This window comes from Chenopodium album, chromosome 9 (assembly GCF_948465745.1).
Source record: "Chenopodium album chromosome 9, dcCheAlbu1.1, whole genome shotgun sequence".
In the NCBI taxonomy this organism is placed as follows: Eukaryota; Viridiplantae; Streptophyta; class Magnoliopsida; order Caryophyllales; family Amaranthaceae; genus Chenopodium; species Chenopodium album.
In genome coordinates, this window is record NC_137842.1 from 39,511,896 (window position 1) to 39,519,355 (window position 7,460).

Sequence of the window (7,460 nt, forward strand, 5' to 3'; positions counted from 1 at the left end):
ATCGGAATTGAAATCGAAGATGACCTCGCAAAACAAAAAGCTACTAACAATAGTAACCACAGTGGCTGGAAAGAAAAGAAGAACGAGAATCCTTCCTCTTCCGAAAACGCCCACTCTAGTAATAATGTTAGTACCTTTGACCATAATGGTGTCTTAGCCATGGACAATCAAGGATCTAAAAGGAAACCCAAGAGAGAATTAACACCCATTGGAATGACCTACGATGCTGCTTTCGATCGTCTCTATGATCGAGGATTAATCAAACCTATTGGCCCTACCGAGGATCCAACGCTAGAAAATCGATCTTTGAGATGGAATCCCAACTCTTATTGCAAGTACCATCGAGGACACAGTCATACCACTATGAATGCTACAGGTTTCAAAACCTCATTCAAGATCTCATAGAGGCAAATAAGATCCCATTGCCTCTAGCTAGCGAGAAGACTGGATGATGTCGGAGCAAACGACACAAGACAAAAGGCGAACTTCAACGACAAGATTTCATGACCTATTTTTCTATTTCTTTTTCAATTTTTTTCCTTTCCCCAATAAGTCTAGCATAGGCACCTTTCTCTTCCCTTAGATTATTTTTGTAGATTCTTTCTTTTCCCTTAGATTAATTTTGTAGGATCATTATTTATTTTCCTTTAATAAAATGAGCATTTATTTTCTTGCATATGATCATCGCAGTGCATTGCATTAAAAAAAAATCCATGCCAAATTAAGCACAAGGTATACCAATGATTTGAGGCACCCCTCGTAGCCACGTCATATTATCTTTCACCCTTCTAATTTACAATCCTTTCTTCATAAACCACTTTGAGCCTTGTCTAACGATTAACCTTTCATTTTTCAACCCATATCTACCTAACCTTGGGATGGGACAGTGCGCAACTTATTCAATTCTAAAAAGCTTGAGTGATTTCAAAAGATTAAAATAGCAAAAAATAAGCAAAAGAATAATAATAAAAGTGTACAAAAGGGCAAGTGTTCCAATGTCTTTGACATGAACATGTCTTTGATACGAATACGTCTCAGATTGCGTATCTTATCGAGTGCTTGGTACCGTGCCTGAGAAACATGAATGCCAAGTGAGTGATAGACCGCATGATCGGGATTGCCCACACTTATAAAAATAAAATAAATGCTAAAGCAAAAGAAAGAGCTAAAAAAGAGTAGATAACCTCAAGCATGAAAATACAAATATTCAAAAGCAAGGTTGCACACCTTGGGGGCTTATCGAGGGTCTTGAGCCTTTTATCCTCTTCTTCTATAACCTTTAGCCTAACCACGTTACAACCTTTAAAAAGACCTTTTTGAGGTATACACATACTTGTGCGAGGTTCGGCTAGATCTACGTTCGGCCTGATTCCTAACGGATATGTAGGCAACCTCACATCGAGGTGCGGCCGTAATAAACATGCATTCATATTCAGATTCACACACCATGATCATATCAAGGGATCTCCTATGCTCATCCCTATCTACTTAGAGCTAGACTTGGGGGCTTGATCCTTACAACTTACCTAGCTTAAAGAGTCACCGTCATTTGACTCTTCTAAAAATAATATCTTTCCACACACTTATCTCTTGCGGACTAGCTTTAATGTCACCTTCACACACTGCACAGATACATGACCAAATATACTCCCCTTAGGAACCCTTTGTCACGAAATCTTAACACAACGATGAAGCATGCCTTGTCATATCAACATCACTCATCAATCATAATTGTCATTGCATCACGAAGAATGAAGTGCTTAGCCTCCGTGCCTAAGTTACCCAAATACTTTCATCATTGGGTCAACCATTGAGATAGCCTAGGATGGATTAATCCTTGCACCTTGAGAGATAGTATCAAATGACATTTGACTAAGCTCATTCAGCATGCCTTCAACACTTCTTTCTTTTTTCGCGTCTTTCTTTTTCGGGAGAAATTCGGTACCCTCCACAAAAATGACGGAAATTTTTTGCTTTTTTTGCATTTTTGAGTCGCACGATCACATTACAATGCACACACGCGTCATGAGTCACACGTGTCATTTCACTTTGAGTCAAGTCAACCTCGAGTCAATCACAGAGAGTCAAGTTTAGACGTAGAGTCGTGTCAAGTCGATAAGTCAAGCGACATTAAACCTTAGGTCAACCCTAAGATAATTAAAGAGATTAGCAAAGTTCTATAGTCAAAAATAAATACAGGTGCAGCAGAATAGGGAAGACCCGCGCCAGACGACAACATCTAGCGTATGGAAACAGATTTCAGCGCTTGGCGCTAGATCTCAGCGTTTGGCGGCAGAGTCAGTTCTTGGCGCTAGAAATATTTCAGCAGCGACAGAGCTCGAATCCTCTCAGAAAGGTGATTTCGACCTCATACAGCAATTTCGGGTTCCTTGGTACGCCAGTTAGCCCCTATAAGAAATTTGACATGATTAAGTAGTCGGTTTGATTATAGTCTAAGTGATCGACCTGACGAAAGATCGTCTCACTTAGCTTAAGCGCCTAAAGCACTGGCTCATTACAATCGGTTTAAAAGCAAGCACTTAAACGACAATATTTCCAAATACGGATTGGGTCGCGCATTCTTCTTAAACGACAACATTTCCAAAATTGGATTATCATCCCCAACTAATAATATTTCCAAAAATGGATTGTCGTGCATCTTTTTCAACGACAATTTTTCCAAGATCGGATTGTCATCTCTAGCAAGGTTTCCAAGCGTGGATTGTCATGCTCCTTCTCTATTTGGCAATTTTTTCCAAGTTCGGATTGTCATCGCTGGCAAGTTTTCTGAGATTGGATTGTCATACACCCAATTCCCTATGGAAATATTCCCCTACTCATCATAAATTTTGGCAAAAGTTCCTCAACGTGGATTGTCATTCATTTTAGCAAGTGGCAAATTTTCCCGAAGTGGATTGTCGGTCGAGTCTTTTTTGCAAGTGTTCCAAGACGCAGATTGTCAATAGTGGCAATATTTCCCAAAAGGATTGTCGCATAGCGTTGGCAAATTTCCAAGGTGGATTGCTTTCAAGAGTTATATTCCAAGATGTGGATTATGGATCGTAGAAAAATTTCTTATGACAGATTGTTACGAAGCATTGGCAACTTTTCCCCAAAAAATTGGATTTTGGCAAATTTTTCGAGATACGGATTGTCGCTTCATCGTGGCAACATTTCCAAGGATGGATTGTTACGTAACATTGACAACTTTCCCTAAATCGGATTTTCATACATCATACAAGAGTTGTGTGGGCAACTATTCCCAAAGAAAAGAGGATTGTCATCACAACAAAAGGCACCGACGTATAGGTTCAAAAGCAGCAAAAGCGCCGACGTACAGGCATAGCGGAAGTAAAGTTCAAGCGAGCTTTTAAAGATCGACAAGAGGAGATCTTCGGTAATTTCCTTTGGAAAATTATCGCAACAAATGAGGATAGCTTCAAGGGAGGATATCTTCGACGGCATTTCCTAGATTGTGGAGAGTTGTCACAAACAACTGAAGATTGTTTCAAGCGAAGCGATCTTCGATAGTATTCCCTTGGACGTGAAATATTATCAATGCGGATGAGGATTGTTTCAAGCGAAACAATCTTCGATAGTATTCCCTTGGACGTGGAATATTATCAATGCGGAAGAAGATTGTTTCAAGCAAAGCAATCTTTGATGGGATTCCCTTGGACGTGGAATATTATCATAGCGAAAGAGGATCGTTTCAAGCGAAGCAGTCTTCTATATTGGAAGCAGTTACAAGCGTAGCAGTTTTCAAGCGGGATGGCATTATCTAGCTTGCAGGAGGTCATCAAAATAACAGTAAAGCAGCAGCAAATCGGTTTCTTTCAGAGACGTGTGCTCGACGGTGCAAGATACGCTTTTCTTAACTCTTTTATCTATTTAACTAACGCTAGTTTTGCAAGTATCGGTGTTACAAGAGTGACTTTGAATCGCAGAACGTTCAGAATCATTCTCCGTCCCTATCAATACTTTGAATTTTCTTTTCGAAACTTGCGTTTCTCCAAACTCAGTCAAAGTGGGGGCTTCTGTAGACACCCATTTGTGTCTCCCCAAAACCAAACCCGGTGATGAGTACCTTTAACGTCGAATCATAATCAAATGAAGTGAAAGTGTGGAAAGTTTAGTGTTGCGGATAGTTTTAATTTCTTTTCTCTTCTCTCAGTTTTTGAAAAACTTATTTTAAGAAAACAGCCAATCCAATTTGTTTGGTCCATGATATGGGTCTAATAGTAGTGTATTTGGATGGGGCTTGACAAGATCTTTCCAACGATACGTTATAAGCCCAATTCCGATGAATATTGAGGAAGTTATGGCCAATTTACTAAACTGGGCCCGTTTTGAGCCTTATATGGGGCCTAATAATCTAGGGGAGGGCCTAATATAGATTTATCATTCCTAATGCAATTAGGAATGGTTTTAGTCTTCTAGATTCTTCTAGAAGGTTCTTTTCATTCTTAATTCAATTAGCATTGATAAATTGACTTTTGTTGACTTTTAAGAGTTTTAATTAAAATCAAAGAACGTTTTTTGAGGAAAGATACGATTTTATCCTCCTGTACGGCAATTTTTATCTGATTTTAAGAAAACGCGTGATTTTCGGAATCAGCGCCACACGCCAGCTGTAGCGCCTGGCGCTACGCTTGGCGCCTGGCGCCAACATTGGCATCTGGCGCTAACGTTGGCGCCTGGCGCCAATAGCCAGCGTTGGCGCAGGTTCAGTTTTATGTGCGCCAGAATCTGTTTTGACATTTTATCTTTTTGGCTGATTTTCTCTATAAATAACGTATTAAAAACTCCGTTTTCGATAACTAGTTTTCACCAACAATCACCGATTCTCTCTATCATCGACCAACACTCATCAAGATTCTCTTGATTACTCTCTCTCTCTCTCTCTCTCTCTCTCTCTCTCTTTTCTAAACTAGCTTCTCTCAAATATAAAAACTTCCGCATTCATTAGATCTAGATACACCTAGCCATATTCGAAGTTGGCTTCGCCCTAGACGTGAAAGGTTTAATTTCTGAGGGTTTGGTCCCAAATCTCTCTTTCCAATATTTAATTTAATTGTTTTGTTTTATTATTTTCCTTGAAGTTACTAACGTGTGTATTTTGTTATTAGAAAGAGGTACGAGGCATCCAAGTAAGTGCTTTAATTGTTTAATTGATATTATCATGCTTAGATTGTTATTATGATTCCTAGTATCATGTTAGGATGTTTTTTCTTAATTTGATGTTTAGGGTAAAGAATATAATATCAAGTATGATTAACAGTATGATGCTTCCTATGTTCTTCCTAATATTTATGATTGTTAGTATCATGTTAGGGTTAAAGATTTTATTTATATTTGCTTAGTGACATGCTAGGGTTTGTTATTAATCTTCTTATTATCATGCCTAGGATCTTGCTATTATTATGCTTTAACATTGTTATGATTATTTTTATGATTTATTATTATGATGAATATAATTATTGTTATGATGATTATTTTTTTTAATTATGATTGTTACGATTATTTTAATTAATTTATGATTATTATGTTGCTTGATTTTTATTGTTATTGCTTGATCACGCCTTTTATGCATGTTTTAAGGGAATTTTGTACTTGTAATCACGCTTAATAAGATATTTAATAATCTTGTTAGGGTTAATATGGTTATAATTCAAGTGATCGCCAATAATAGATTTATTTGTGCATTTAATATTCATCCAACATAAATAAACAGGTTTATGGTTAATCCTATTGATTGTATGTTAGTCAGAAAGCGCACATGAATACGATCAGAATAAAGTAGAGGCCTATTTTTACGGTAGGTTCAATCTCTTTTAGGTTGGATTTGTACCTTCATCCCCGAACCCTTATTTGGTTCAAGACCTTATGGAGCCTTATGGAGTTAACGATCTCGTGGATCATTAAGGGGTGTAACCTTCACCCTGTGAACGGTTTACAAGTTCCTAAAAAACTTGTTGGCGACTCTTTTGCTCTATCTTCTTCCCTTTTGGATGCCACCGTACTTTAGTGTATGATCATAGTGGGGTTCAAGCTAGGGGGTTAACGCTTGAAATTATTCCCCACACCACCCAAGCGGCCCCGGAAAACGGTTGTGCACAAGCCCTTCGCCAGCAACTCCGAGTCTCACCCTTCAACCGGCGGAAAATCGCCGGCTGCTATGGCCGCCTTAAAGCAGGCGGCTAACTCCAAGTCTTCAAAGGAGACGCCTGCTGTTGTGACCGACTCTCCTGGCACGCCACGACAAATAGGGTAAGGACCTGTTTATCATCTCACGTATTTATTACTTGGTCAAATTTTTTTTGACAAGTATAGCTTTTCATGAGGCCTCCAAATATCTTAGGATGTTTAGACTCATTGATGCTGGAGGTTTATTCACTAACACCCAATTTATTCATTACGCAGAATCCCCCTAAGTTTCGGATCTTTGGGAAATTGCAAAGACATGATCTGGAACGTCACCGTCGAGCAACGGGACTCCGTCAAGGGGGTTGGCACCATGAACTTTGATGCCATACTAGCTCTTCGGGAAATATTTCTAAGTTACAACTTTGAACTTTTGTAATTTTATGTCTCAACCTCTTGTTTACTAACGGCCTCATCTCTTCTAACCGAATGCAGGCTATACTGCGAGTGAATGGGCTTAAAAAGCCCTTCAACGAGAAGACCAAGGAGGTAAGGGCTGCCAACCTTAGGGTCGCTTCTTATCTTGACCAGGCGCAGTATGATGTTAATAAAACTGAGTTACTAACTCAAGATATCCTATATACTCAGGCGGCTGCCAACTTGCAAGTCAAGAAAGGTTTGGAGGCGGCCCATAAGAATGTGACGGAGCTCAAGGGGGAGCTAAAGACAAACCCAGCGGAGCTGAGAAAGCTACAAGACATCGATAGGGACACAGAAAGTCTCAATCGACAGGTTGAGAACTTAAAGGAAAAGCTTGCCAACAAGGAGGAGCAGCTCAGGTCCAAGTGATAGGCGTGCACTGAGGAAGAAAAGTACCTGATCATTCAGGAAAATGCGAATGACTATGTCACTTGAATGAAGATGGCATGGAAGGCTCTCTTTCCTAATGATAATTACTCCATTTGGGAGTATCATTAAGAGCAGGCCACTGAAGCCTTAGACCAGCAGTAGCAGGCGGATAAGGGGCAGCAAGCGGGTGAAGGGGCCCTGGGCGATGAGACTGGGGGCCAGGACAATAAGCCGAATGAGAATCGTCCGACCAATGAAGAAGATATGGCAAATGAGAATGAAGCGTAGTCCTCCCCCAATGCCGATTAAGTTTAAGTTTTTCTATGGTCGGATGGCCTTTCTGAATACATATCCAGTTTGCGTGCCGAGTATCTCTTATTTCTTTACCGACTGTGGATTCGGGTTAATCAACAATTTTCTTTTTTATTTCTCTCACTTGCTGTTTAGACGGTTAACAATTTGACTTG